This window comes from Perognathus longimembris, chromosome 7 (genome assembly GCF_023159225.1).
Source record: "Perognathus longimembris pacificus isolate PPM17 chromosome 7, ASM2315922v1, whole genome shotgun sequence".
Taxonomy (NCBI): Eukaryota; Metazoa; Chordata; class Mammalia; order Rodentia; family Heteromyidae; genus Perognathus; species Perognathus longimembris.
The window spans coordinates 5,935,519-5,950,369 of record NC_063167.1 but is presented as its reverse complement, the minus strand read 5'-3'; the positions used below and the strand labels follow the sequence as shown (position 1 = coordinate 5,950,369).

Below are 14,851 nucleotides of genomic sequence, written 5' to 3'. Positions count from 1 at the left end.
AATAGAGCAGGTCCTGGCTGCATTCTATGGATACAGGCTCCTAAGGACTTTTGGTGTTCATTTATGAATTGTGATTATCTCGGGCGCGTCACTGGTTTAAAACCAGTAGTCTTTGCCAGGGACACATTTCACAAGCCAGCCTTGCAGGGAGTTTCTGATCCCTTTTGTGGTTTGGTGGCTTTGGGAATGAAGGATGTCATTATAAATGGGTGGTAGGGATTTGGCTCCTGGGCTGGATTCAGCTTCTGGACTGGATTACTGGTGTGTGTCCAGTGCTGGGTGTTTATGCCTGAATCCACTGGCAAAGCAGACAGGGCTTTGGAGCCCTTCACATCGGCTCCAAGATCTACCTATCTTTTCTCTTCCTTCCTTCTTTCCTTCCTTGCCTTTTTTCCCCTTTTAATAGTGGTACTGTGGTTTGAATTTATACTTGACTTATCCTCTTCCCTTAGACTTTTTGGTTTAATTCCAGATAGAATTCTGTGCTTTTATCCAGGGCTGGCCTTCTACGTGTCTGGGATTATAGGTCTATACCACCACACTGGTTCCAAGCTCATCTTTTGTCATCTCCTGAGCTTTTCCTTGGTGTGCCTGGCTTTGAGCTTTTTTCCAGGGTGCCATGTGTGGCTCTTAACCAGTGCTGTTATCTCATTTCCTTAGAACTGAAGCTTTCTGGTCTTCCATCATCTCAGCTGTAGCCTCCATCTCTCTGCCTTTGGGCTAGGGGAGGCCATGGGGGTGTTTTCTTGATACCATTTCCCTAGCAAGTTAATGGGATAAACAAATGGGAGATCCTGGAGGTGCCTTGTTTAGAACATTCAGTATTTCTATTATTAGCTTGTTAGACATTGAGGGAGGAAGGAAACTGAGTCCCCAGCAGCCCACTAGGGGGGAGGTTTCCTCCTCCCCTGGAGTCTGCAAAGTGATGCAGGAACATTTACCCAGACACTGTGTGCTCTCATGAATCTTGTAGTCTGTAACATGCATAGGGATGCTGTGGCATAAGTAGATATGTCTGTGTCTTTTTGCAAACTAGAACATCTATGTTTACCAAGAGCCTACTGGAAAAAGGCAGTGGACCTCCACCTTTCTTCAGTTTCATTACAAGAAGGCTGCCCCTGGAGCCAAGGGAGATGGCTCTCAGGCCAAGCCTGCCATCTCTGGGGACACAACCCAATTAAGTAGCCTACCTAATTGATTTAATTGCCTAATGCTTTAGGATACTGTAGGGTTCTCAGGGCCATGGGATTCAGAAGGGTGCATGAAACTTAGTGCAGTCAGCTAGTGTATTTCAACTAGTTGTAGAATTGAAGTTAGTGAGGGGGAAGTGATACAGAGAGGGTGGAGGCCAAGGCAGAAGATCTGGAGAGGGCGGTAGTCCTTAAGCTGGCCATCCTGTCCTGGGATGGTCTGGGACAACCCTGAGGCCCTGGAAGGGCAGGACTGGTTGTGTCCAGGCCTGCCTCTGGGATGAGACAAGTCTTGGTGAGCCCTGCTGAACATGTCTGTGGCTGAGGGAAGCGGCCATATGCAATTCATGGAGAAATTGGAATGGCTGGGCTGGGGATATGGCCTAGTGGCAAGAGTGCTTGACTCGTATACATGAAGCCCTGGGTTCGATTCCCCAGTACCACATATATAGAAAATGGCCAGAAGTGGTGCTGTGGCTCAAGTGGCAGAGTGCTAGCCTTGAGCAAAGAGAAGCCAGGGACAGTGCTCAGGCCCTGAGTCCAAAACCTAGGACTGGCAAAAAAAAAAAAAAAAAAAAAAAAAAGAAAGAAAAGAAATTGGAATGGCTTCCTGATAAATATATTAGCACTGTGGCTTTTCCTCTCCCCCTTTACAAAACTCATCAGTGGGCTGGGAATGTGGCCTAGTGGTAAAGATGCTTGCCTAGCACGCATGAAGTCCTGGGTTTGATTCCTTAGCGTCACATATACAGAAAAGGCTGGAAGTGGTGCTGTGGCTCAAGTGGTAGAGTGCTGGCCTTGAGCAGAAAGAAGCCAGGAACAGTACTCAGGCCCTGAGTTCAAGCCCCAAATTTGGCAAAAGAAACCCCAAAAACAAAACAAAAGAAAACCTCATCAGCTTCCCAACTTAATTAGAATTTTAGGGGGCTGGGGATATAGCCTAGTGGCAAGAGTGCCTGCCTCGGATACACGAGGCCCTAGGTTCGATTCCCCAGCACCACATATACAGAAAACGGCCAGAAGCGGCGCTGTGGCTCAAGTGGCGAAGTGCTAGCCTTGAGCGGGAAGAAGCCAGGGACAGTGCTCAGGCCCTGAGTCCAAGGCCCAGGACTGGCCAAAAAAAAAAAAAAAAAAAAGAATTTTAGATTATGGCCCTGCAAGAGTTGACAAAGTTGTGGACAGTAAGGTTGATGGAGCTCCCATGGGTTGACATTTCCATTTTGGTCTCCTTTTCTGGAAGCAGCCCAAGCTCTGTAGAACTTCCTGGCCAGGCTCTTTCCCTGGGATTATTGGGCCTGGAATGGATCCTTGCAGCCTGAAGTTGATGACCAAATGCAAGTCAAATTTCCCTTAAGAGAGGATGATAAAGGGGGTGAGGCTGATTGTGATACATTGTGTACATGTGTGGGAATGCCACAAAGAAACCCCCTTGTACAAATGATACAAACTAATAAAAATGTTAAAAAGAGAAACAAATTTTCCCAGAGGATTTAGCGCTGATGTCGTTCATAGGAGAAATAGGGGGTCCTTTTGCCCACAGCTCTAATGGAAGCTTGCTGCCAAGACAGCCCTGGAACATTCCTCTGGCTTGTGGGACCTTTTCCCAGGAGTGAGGGGTGCTGGTAGCCCTTTAGGAATTGAGGCTTCATTTATAAATAGACCTGGCCGTGGACTCTGTATTACTGACCCCTCTGGAACCTTCTACAGGGTGATAGTCCTGAGTCAAACTGAATTAGAGGAAGATCCTAGCCGGATTCTGTGGGCGTGCTGGTTCCTGACTTCAGGTCTCAGACCCTGACTTGGCTAGCCTTCAGGGCTCCAGCTGTTCTGAGAAGAAAACAGAATCTCTTTTTAAATTAAGCCTTGATGCTTTCCTTTCTTTCCTCCTGTCCCTTTCCCCTACTGTGCAGAGATGAAACCTCCATAGCTCTGTGTCAGAACTGTGGAGGCTAAGGATGCTGCTCAGGATCCAGAGTGATTGTGCAACCAAGGAGACTTCCTCGGGCCCAGCATTCCCTTCCTGTTTGCATTGTTCTCTGTTGACCCACAGAGCAGCCTGCTCCGTGCTCCTGCTTAGCTAGGGAAAGGTGCTTTTCAACTCAAGGCAGGCCTAGAAGAGACAGTCAGATCTAGGGAGCTTTTTTTAAATGCAGATTCATGTTTAACTGATACATAAAAGCAAAATCATGCATTAATAGAGCACCATATGATGCACTGTGTAATCGGAACATGGGATTTTTGTAGGTTTTTCTTGTCAGTATTTTGTTTTTCTTCTTTAAAGACCTCAGATGAAAAATAAAACAAAACAAAAACACAGGAACTAAGTGCCAGTGGCTCACACCTGTAATTCTAGCTATTTAGGAGGCTGGGATTTGGAAGATCAAGGTTCAAGGCAGCCTGACAGAAAACCTTGGGTCTCCATTTCCAAAATAACCAGTAAAAGTGGGCATTGGTGGTTTACATCCATAATCTTAGCTAGTCAGGAGGCTAAGATCTGAGGATAGTGGTTGGAAGCCAGCCTGGGCAGAAAAGTAACAACAAAACAGCGAAACATGGGGCTGGAAGCATGGCTAGAGTGTTAGAACACTAGCTTAACAATGGCAAGTTCAAATCCTATTACTGGGGAAAAAACCAAACAAACAAACTTTGAGCCTGGAGCAGTGAGTGAGTCACATCTGTAATCCTAGCTATACAGGAAGCTGAGATGCCGAGCTTTTATGCTCAAGGCTAGTGCTCTACCACTGGAACCACAGCGTCATTTCTGGTCTTTTAGTGGTTAATTGGAGATAAGAGTCTCTTGAACTTTCCTGCCTGGACTTTGAACTGTGATTCTCAGATCTCAGCCTCCTGAGTGACTAAGATTGCAAAGGTGAGCTACCAGTACCTGGCTAAAAATAAAAAACTTTTAAATTAAAAATGAATAAAAACTGGAATGTGGCCTAGTGTTAAGTGCTTGCCTCATATACATGAAGCCCTAGGTTTGATTCCTCAGCACCATATATACAGAAAAAGCCAGAAGTAGCGCTGTGGCTCAAGTAATAGAGTGCTACAAGCCTTGAGCAAAAAGAAGCCAGGGACAGTGCTCAGTACCCTTAGTTCAAGCCCCAGGACTGGCAAAACAAAGAAATTACAGCAGACCCATTGTTTTCAACTTGGCTTCTATATTATACCTAATGGACCAAACAAACTAGAAATCAAAATGGTACCATTCACATTGAAGTTGTACTGCACCAAAGCAAAACCAAGCTGTTGACCTAAACTTTCAAGAAGTCAGAATGATGGAAAAAGCAGCCACATTTCTGAAACAAGCCAGTGTCAACTGCATGATCATGAAGTTTCCTCTTTCTCAACTCAAAGTGACCTTATACTAACAATCAGTTATTTTTCTATTGTTCTGTCTCCCTCTCACTGCCTTACAAGGAAAGGCACTTGAGATGACTTTCACTCTCTGTTTCTATTTTTTCCAGCCCTTCTCTGTCTACAAAACCAACCTCTCTAGAGGCTGAGTCTGTCAGTCTTTGTTCTGTCTCATGGAATGAATTGTTGCCCAATACTAGAATTGAAAATAAAGCCTATTATAATCTTTCCACCTCAGTGTCATTTCATCCTTTCACAGATGAGGGCGTCCTTGGTGGGTGTGGTGGCCTACACTGAGGCAGCAGGAAGATTGTGAATTAGAGGCCAGCTGGGGCTACAGAATGAGACCTGTCTCAAAGAAAAGAACAAATAAAACTGGAGACCTGAAGAAAAAAATCCAGCTCCCTCTCCTGTTTCGAGTTATACAGGAATTACATTTCATGAAGCCTGTGAAGGCCTCTGTCTGCTCACAGCAATGTCCAGTCTGGTGATGGAAAGAAATGATCAGACACAGTCCAGGTACAGTATTAGAGCAGTGACCTGAGACAAAGCAGTTCAGACAGGCGTGGAGACCCAGGCTGTGGCATGGATCTGAGAACAGCTGGTAGTAAAGGATTTTATGACTCAGGTAGAGAAGAATGTTCTGGACCAAGGGAATAGCAGATGCAAAGGACCAGAGGTATAAAGACTGGTGCGATTGGCAACTCTGATGTGGCCACCAAGCACCGTTTCTCACCCTTGACACTTGGGATATGGGTGATGGATAGTTCCTTTTTTTTTTTTTTTGGCTAGTCCTGGGGCTTGGACTCAGGGCCTGAGCACTGTCCCTGGCTTCTTTTTGCTCAAGGCTAGCACTCTGCCACTTGAGCCACAGTGCCACTTCTGGCCATTTTCTGTATATGTGGTGCTGGGGAATTGAACCCAGGTCCTCATGTATACGAGGCAAGCACTCTTGCCACTAGGCCATATCCCCAGCCCTGGATAGTTCTTTTTTGAGGGTTGTGATACCTCGCTCTGTCCTGTACAGTCATCTCCTGATATCGCCAGGCTCTGGGATCATTTTTGGATGCTGAAATCTAATCTGCTGCTACTCGTGTTCCTCATTAAAAAAATGGTATTGTATTTGTATGCCACTTAGGTACATCTTCTAGTATACTTTAAATTGCCCCCACATGCCTAATACATGTAAAAGTTGGATATAAAACATGAGAGGGTTTCTGTGTGTGTGTGTGTGTGTGTGTGTGTGTGTGTGTGTGTGTGTGTATACTTGTACTGGAGCTTGAACTCAGAACTTTAGACTTGCACTCAGCTTTTCTGTTCATGGGTGGCACTTGCCATTCCTCTACTTTCAGCTTTTAGCTGGCTAATTGAACACAAGAGTCTTGTGGGTTTGTCTGCCTAGAATGATCCCAAACCATGATTCTCAGATCTCAGCCTTCTAGGAAACTGGGATTATAGACATGAGCCACCAGGACCGTACCTCCCCAATACGTTTTTGTTTCTTAATCTGAAGTCAATTGAATGTGAATATAGAGGGCCATTAGTAGGATACGCTGAAGATGTGACAGTCAAATCTTTGAGCCAGGTGCTGGTGGCTCACACCTGTAATCCTAGCTACTCAGGAGGCTGAGATCCAAGGATGAGAGTTCAAAGCCAGCCAGGCAGGAAAGTCTGTTAGACTCTTAGCTACTAGTAACCATCAGAAGACTAGAAGTGGAACTGTAGCTCAAAGTGGTAGAGTAGTAACTTAAGAAAAAGAAGCTCAGGGACAATACCCAAGCCCTGAGTTCAAGCCCCAAGACACACACACACGTCCTATGGTTGGACATGGTAGCTTACACCTAATGCATGACCCAGAGGTCAGGAAGATTTTAAGTTTGAGGACAGCCCAGGGAAAACGTTAGTGAGAACTCATATCAACAAGCAAGCCAAGTTTGGTGATGCATGTAATTCATGCATTCAGGAGGTTAATAGGTAGGAGGATTATGAGCCAAGGCTGGTCCAGACAAAATGTGCAAGACCCTGTCTGAAAAAGAAAGCTAAAGAGCTACAGTCAAGTGATAGAGCTCTTGAGACTTTGTGTTCAAACTCCAGTACTGCCAAGAAATAAAAAGTCTCCCATGGATTAGGGGTTGTAGCTCAGCAGCAGAGTGTTTATATGTGTGAGGACATAAGTTTGATCCTTAGCATGGGGGAAAAAAGGTCTACAAGTATTGAGCATGTAGCTCAATGATAAGAGATCTCCTAGTATGCATGAAGCCCTTGGTTTGATCACCAGCTCTGAAAGAAAAAAAAAAATATCCTCAGACATTGCCAGTTGTTTCCTCACCAAATGTTTCCTGGGTGGCAGAATTGCCTCCACCGAGGCCCTGGCTGTAGAGGGAACACAGTGTTGAGCTTGAATCTGGCCACTTGCCCCTGCTGTGGGCTTCCTTTCCAGCCTTAGTCCTGGAGCAGCTGCCTGCAGGCAGGTCCTGAAACACATTTGATTTGTATATTGCCTTACCCTGAGCCAGGAGCCAACTTATAAAATGGAATTAGACAGCTCCTGAGCCCTTAGGTACTGCTAGGTATCTCTTTCCTGGCCTGACTATGGGGACTCAACGTTGGTGCCTTTTCTGTGGCAGCCATGACCAATGGGCATGCATTCTGGTCCTCTGGTGACTATTTTGAGTCAGGTTAGGTGGGTTCAGCATAAATACTGAAGAAGGGCCCTTTACCTAAGGGCCTTTATCAGTGTGTGCTGCATGTGGAACTGAATGAATAGCATTACTGTGAATGGGACAGGCAGGTGGTTCTGAGATATGTAGGTAAGCATCTAGAGTTCCTGAATCATTGCCATTCCTGAGACTTGTGGTCAGAGAGACAGGCTAATCCCCATATGGGCCTCCCACTTGCCTTTTACTGGAGGAGGTCAGCTGAGGCTAATGGAGTGATCTATATATACATGAACTTTCAGAGGGCTACTGCAAGCCTCCCTCCCATCCCCTTTATGGGGGGGATGGGCAGTACTGGGATTTGAACTTAGGGCCTTGTGCTTACAAGGAAGGCATTCTATCACTTAAGATGTGCCTCAAGCCCTTCGAAATAACCTTTTGATGTTTTCTTGGCTTTTTGTTTTTTCCTGTCAGCACTGGAGCCTGAACTTAGAGCCTCAAGCTCACTCGGCTTTCTTGCTCACAACTGGCACTCAAGCCTCTAGTCTGACTTTTTGCTGGCTTCGTTTTGTGTCAGTGTTAGCACATGAACTCAGGCCCTTAGCTTTTTTGTTCAAGGCTGATGCTATACCACTCAAGCTACAGCTCCACTTCTAGCTTTTTGGTGATTAGTTGGATATAAGAATCTCACAGACTTTCCTGCCCTGCACTGACTTCCAATGGCAATCCTCAGGTCTTAGCCTCCTGAGTAGCTAGGATTACAGGTGTGAGCCACTGGTGCCTGGCCCTTCCTAGATTTTAATTTTGAGTTAAAACCAATGGAAAAGCTGTAATAATACAGCGGACACTCATTTTTTACTAGATTCACTGGCTAATTCTTTGCCATATAGACACCTGCCTGCTGTCACTGTCATACACATACACACACACACACACACGTGCATGTGAGCACACACAGACACATATGTGCATATATTTCCTGAATCATTTAAGTTGCAAACATGGAGACAATTCACTCCTAAATACTTGAGCCTGTGTCTCCTAAAAACCAGTCTACTTCCCAGTATAACCATATAATCACATGCTCAGCACGTACAACATTGATACAATATGCTCATCACAGGTTTTTCACTGTGACCTTTTCCTCAACTGCCCAGTTATGTCTTTGGGCTCCCCTCCACCGCCCTGGACCCCATCTAGGACCTTTTATTGTATCTACTTACTTTGCTTTGTGCCTAATTTTCTGATATCTGATTAGAAGTCATTGGATTCTGACTTCCTCTCTCTTTTCCTGTAAGGTGGTGTTTCATACTAATTTTAGTTCATATGGATGTTATTTCTATCAATTTCTGAGCCAGAGGGACTAATAGGTTGCAGGCAAAGCACAGACTCAAATCCAAGTTCTGTCTCTATGGTTCCATGGCCTTGGGCTTCTCTCAGCCTCAGTTGTCTAATCAATAAAATGGGAATCATTCCTACCAGTCAGGCTTGTGGGGACTAAAATTAAGCAAGACAATCTGCTGAACTTGACTGACTCTATGTGTGGCATTTAGGAAACGCCACAGCCACAATAATAATTATCACTATTCTGCAACATCACCTGGCTTCACCTAGCAGGAAGGAGCTAGGATCAGGTTTGAATCTGGGATGATACCCTCAGGACAAATTCCAATCCTAGGCTCATGCTTCAAGAATGGTGCTGTATCCTTCCAACTTCCTGACTCGCAGTACAGGAGATCAGTGTGGCACACACAGCCACCCAGAATGCAAGTACCACTCTGGACTGAGAAAGCTGCAGTGTTAGTTAAGGTGGCTGCCCCTGAGGCTGAGAATCCAGGACATTGCTGCAGTTTAATTACTTAGAATGGAGAGGGTGGAAATTCTCTCTGGCACCCTCATTTTGTATGTCACTGGAAGACTTGAGGTATCACCTGATGTGGGACTCTGACGGGAGCTATGTGTCAGGCTTCAGCCCTTCCTCCTTCTCCCTGGCTCTGACCACAATTTTATTGATTAACTTATGTCCCAGAAAGCAATAAGCACAGTTATTATGAGGCCTCAGTGGCTTGAGTTCAAATTCTGCTCTAGGCTGGAATAGCTATGAAAGTCATAAAACCTCTCTGCACCTTGTGTTTCCATTATGAAGACTGAACAGTTTGTTTATTTGCTTGATTAGGGACAGCATATGACAAGTGGCAAGCAGAGGACATATCAGTTCTGTAGAGCATTATCTTCAACCAGGATTGGTTTTTCTCTTAGGGGACATGTGGCAATGTCAAAAGAGGATTTTTATTTTAATTGCCTATACCAGGCTTAAACTCAGTGGCCTCACACTCAATTCATTTGCTTGCTCGGGGTTGGTGATTTACCATTTGAGCCATGCCTCCAGCCTAGCTTTTTGCTGATTTAATTGGAATCTAGTGGACTTTTCTTCTTAGATTGGCTTCGGACGTTGATCCTCCAGATACCAGCTTCCTGAGTAGCTAGGATTACAGACATGAGCAACCAGCACCCAGCTAGAAGATTATTTTGATTGTGACACTCAGGAGGATATGCTGCTGGCATCCAGTAGGTAGAGGCCCGGGATGCTGCCGACCATATGACTGTTCTCAGTCCCACAACAAGGGTTTATCAGGTCTAACGTGTCCATAGTGCTGAGGAGGAGAGACACCTGCTGTAAGGTATTCCCAATGACTCAGGGTGGCTTGAGGAACACAGAACTGAGGTCCCTCCTCAGTTCTTTACCTCTTTCATTCCGTTGAGCCATTTGGGAGTTAATGGGTGAACTTGGAAGGAAAGGGGAGGGAAAGAAGGGGGGTAATTTAAGGCTTTGAACTCATTGTGTGCTTACTTGTTTCCTGTGGTGGTCTCATCTTACCATTAGTAACTAGTATGTGTTACCAAGCACTGTCTGAGTGTTGTTTTTATATTACCTCATCTACTTTTCACAACTGCCCTTGAGGCAGGTACCAAGCTTATAGATGGGAGAGGCTCTCATCAATTTAAAATCCATTTTCTAGGGAGGTAGAGCTCAGTGGCAGAGCACTTGCCTGGTATGCTCCAGGCCCTGGATTCCTAGATCCCAAGCACCTGAAGGGGGGGGGGGGGAAGCAGCTCATTATTTCCCTAAATTGCTCTATTTGCATCTTACCTATCTTAGTTGATCTGAACACAGACCTTCTGTTGTTTAGCCAGACCACCTGGGAGCCCCCACCACGCACCCTTGATCTAACGCCCTCCCTCCCTGCCCCAGCAAGGCAGCAAGCCTGCTTGTACCATGTGTCCCGGCTGACTGCCACACACCCTGACCAGCAGCTTCACCTGGATTCCCACCATTACCTCTGCTCTCTACCCATGACCTCTTTTCTGTTTCTGTGGTCAGCGTGGCCATGCTCGCCCAAGTAAGACCAGGCATTCCAGGGGGCCTAGCTCCACACTAGCTGCCTTGTTCATGAAGGTCACATAGAGGTCACAGAGGCCTCCATGGCCCTAATGATCTGCCCTCTGTTCCTCTCCTGTCCCATATTCACCCACCACGTTCTAGAACCTCTGCCCAGCCCTGCTTCCCAGCTTACCCCTTAACCGTCTTTGCCTTCCAACCTTCCTGGTCCTCCCACCTTGCTAGTTTTATCATTGTACCTGCACTTTCCCTCACTACCTGTTACTTATCCATTACTTGTTTTGTCTTTACCATCTGACCTCCCCTCTGACTAGAATGCATGTAGAACAAAGTTTAACTGTTTATTCATGGATAAGCCGCACATAGTAAGTATTCCATAAGTTTATGGATGGGATGAATGGACACATTTCCCCAAGGCCACATCTGGTTTCGGCAGGACACTGTCTTACAACAGCACACTCCGCTATCCCCTCCTCGGGTGTCCGTTATTCAGTTGCAGAGCCCTGCACTGCCTGGTGTGAAGTATTCTGTTTGTAGAATTCAAACCTCTGTTTATATGACTACGTGGTGTTGGTTAATGTATTATTTTGTGTGTTCTTTTTTTTTTTTGACTTAGCATTAATCTGTACCATATTTCTGTGTGCTGCACAGTGAGAGGTGGAATACACAAGGAAGACTTGGGGCCCACTTCTGTGCCACCCGGCTCAGGCCAGTCATGGGAGACGGACACAGGGCATGTGTGACCACCAGTGGCTCTCTGCTTCCTCCCCATCGTTCTCGAGGTTCTTTGGGTAGCAGACTCTGAACCTATTAGCAGGGATTCTGGTTTCTATATGCCTGGAGGTTATATGCTAGAGGCAGCTGATCTGTCTCCTTTTTAGTTCCTGTCTTGTGGATGAGGAGAGGGCTGCTCATGCTGCCCAGAACTAGGGCATCCTTCATTGAGCAGGCTCCACAAGAATGCTTTCTTCCTTCCCCCAAGGCTGCCACCACCCAGGAGAAAGGCCTCAGTGAGGCCTTCCCTGGATCCTAAAGGCTGAGGAAATTGTCTGGTACAGTTCTCCAAGTGATCCTGCCTTGAAGTCTAGTCACCATAACCACTGTTCCAGCAATGTGAGAGACAGACAGACAGACAGACAGACACAAAGAAAGAAGTTTGGTGATCAGCCTGTTGAGGCCTAGCCTAAGTCAGTCATGCCTTTCCTAACCCTCCCTGCTCTGTGTGGACCTTTTCTCTACTCCTACCCTTCTATTCCTTCGTGATGTTATTCCACCAGCATCCTGAGTCCTCCTTCTTTCTTGGTGTCTCTGGAGACACCACAATATCTGTCTCACAGAGACCCTCCATCACTGTCAGATGATCCCATGTGGAGGAGGCAAAATAGGGGTAAGAGAGATTATGCACAAAGTTCAAGCCAGTCATAGGAGACCACCATGCACTACAGGAGCCAGGCAGGTACATGGACCCATAAGACTGTACCTCGGTCGTGCCCTTTGAGGTGATAGGCAGGTCACTGAGTCCCTGGAAGGCACTGATTATGGCAGGAGAGAGCCTAGGAGCAGGCTGCCAGACCTGTCAGAGCCAAGAGAGATGCTACCTAAGCATCCCTAACTGTTGGGGATGGGTGTGGGGAAGGGGCTCCTAAGTAATCACTGGGTTAATGATTAATAAGTGCTGTGATGAGAACAGGGTCTAAGAACACAGGGCCCTGGTGGAATTTGGGAGGATGCACAGCCAAGCATGATGGCCTCCCTTGTCTTTAATGTTCCTCTCTTGGAAGCCAAGCCTCTCCCCTCTCTAGGAGGGGCTCTCAACTGGACTCCTGCCTCATTTTCTCCTTCACTTACACTCAGGTGTCATACTGAGATCCATTTAGACCCCATTTCCCTCTGCTCATTGACCCCCTGACCAGGGCTTGATGCCTCATGGCAGGCTAGACCTTCACAGTTGAAGCTGGTCTCCCCCAGACCAACCCTTGCTCTTTAGCATTCCTGCTGCAGCTTAGGTCTTTCCTACGTGCTCACTATTATGTATGTCTTGTAAGAAATGCCTCCTGCTACCCAGCCCCTCGCCTCCTGCCAAAATCCCTGTTCCATCCCAGAACCACTCAGAAGACCCCTTTATTGATCCCTAATCTGATTCTGGCTTCAGAATGCTTTGCAATGTTCACTGTTGCACCTGCTTACTCCCATCATCCTTCTGCTTCTGAGCCTATGTGGGCTTTCTCAGTCCTAGCTGCCTGGCTTATTTTCCATCACTGTGGATCAGGCAGTCTCTCCTACAGCCGTGGCTGTAGTACTAGCTCTCAGCCCCTAGGGCTCCTTGAACATCCATCCAGTTTGTTAAAGTGTCTGAGATGCATTGTCCTGGGGTTGATTGGTATTGTATGCCCTCATCACAAGTGGATCCAATGTTATTCTCACTGCCTATGATACGGTAGATGCTCAGCAATGGTTTGGTGAATGTCTGTGCCCTGCCCCTTCCTCTTCCTCTCTTCAAGCCAACTCCTATTCATTCTTTAGGGCCCAGCTCACCTCGCACCCCATCATTGGTAACTAGTCCTTCTGTATTCTTGAAGAGCTTTGTCACCCTCTTGCTCCCCTTCCTGCCTCTGAACTCAGGGATGGCACATGACACAGTGTGTGGTCTTATGGTTGACATTTGGAAGGCTTGTGTTTTAACCTGACATACCTTATATGTGCTGCCTTCTCTGGCTATATAATGTGGCTTTCTCAGTCATTTTGGTCATCTCTGGAGGCAGGCTCTGTGTCATAGTCCCCTTCTGTATCCCTATTCCCCAATCCTGGTGCAGGGCTATGTGTGTACCTAGAATGATTTGACAAATCTTGAGTCCAGGTAGTGTGGACTTTAGCTGTAGGGCCCTTGGCAGTCATTTTGACCTCTGTTTTGTATTCTAGACCAGCTGTAGGATCCAGTGTAGGGCTCCTTGCTAAAAAAACATAAAGAATTTCAGAGTGGGGGTGGGGATGGGTAGGGCTATAGCTTGATGGTACAGCACTTGCCTAGCATGCATGAGGCCCCTGAGTTTGAGCCCCAATACTAAGAAAAAAAAAGAAGGAGGAAGGGAAGAAGAGAAGAAAGAAAGGAGGGAGGGAGGGAGGAGAGAGGGAAAAGGGGAGGGTGGAAGAAAACAGAAGGAAGGAGGGAAAAAGGGAGGGTGGAAGAAAACGGAAGGAAGGAAGGAAGGAAGGAAGGAAGGAAGGAAGGAAAAGGAAGGAAGCAAGCTCACAGTCAAGAAATCCACAAATATCTTGTAAGTGGTAGCAGCTAAGCAGAAAGCCAAGAGGTCATGTGCCACTGCTCAGCCTTCAGCCCATAAAGCTACCCCTCATCTCACATCTCCCGGGGAGATTGGCCAGAACAGGAGTTTCTTTTATGAATGGTGAAATGAAGTGCAGAGAAGGGTGGCTTGTCTCTGACTGGCCTTGGGCTGCACAGCAGGTCAGTGATTGCTCCCAGAGCACACGCACTGTCTGACCTGTGCCTGGCCCAGGCACCTTGAGTCTCTGTTTTCTTTCTGTCCTAATTATAAATGACAGCTGGGACAGTTGACTGGGAGCCCCTGGTCAGTCTGTTCTTCTGACCCCTTCCCTTGATGTCCTGCATGCACAGCTCTTCTCCGTTCCTTGGAAGTGCCTGACCCTATAGACGGGAAAGATAATTAGCTGTCGTGGTAGCTGAAGAAATTAAAGTCCTTCAAAAGTACGCAATGACTCTCTTTTCATCTTTTTTTGAAGGAATGTGGAGACTTGGGTTGAAGTTCCTGGGGTTTCTTGGTATTTTGATGCTTTGATACCTGCAGGAATAACAGAGCAATTAATTGCTATAAATAGTTGGCTCCTGTAGGGTTTGTCTGATGGTGGAGGGGGGTGGCAGTGTGGATGGTGGCTCTTCCTTCCCAGAGCCATCCTCTGCATGGAAGGACGCACACAGCAGAGGGTCAGAGGCTTAGAACGATGCTGGATTTTAGAAGAGGCCTTTGAAGTCCCACTTCCTCTGGAAAACACATCTTTCTCAGCCCTTGGATACACACAGCTTTCTGTGCAAAAGCCATTGGTGCCAGTGGCTCCCACTTGCAATCCTAACCACTTAGGAGGCTTGAATCAGAGAATCACAGTTCAGAGTTTAGCCTGGACAGGAAAGTCTGTGAGATTCTTTATCTCCAACTAACCACCAAAAGGCTGGAAGTGGTGCTGTGGCTCAAGTGGTGGAGTGCTAACCTTGA

The 14,851-nt window shown here is 46.6% G+C and overlaps 1 protein-coding gene across 1 annotated transcript in view; it reads left to right on the top strand.

Moving 5' to 3' along the window:
* The window catches only part of Ctnnbip1 (catenin beta interacting protein 1), a 57,818-nt gene that overhangs the window by 16,284 nt on the left and 26,683 nt on the right, over window positions 1–14,851 (top strand). The window lies entirely within an intron of this gene.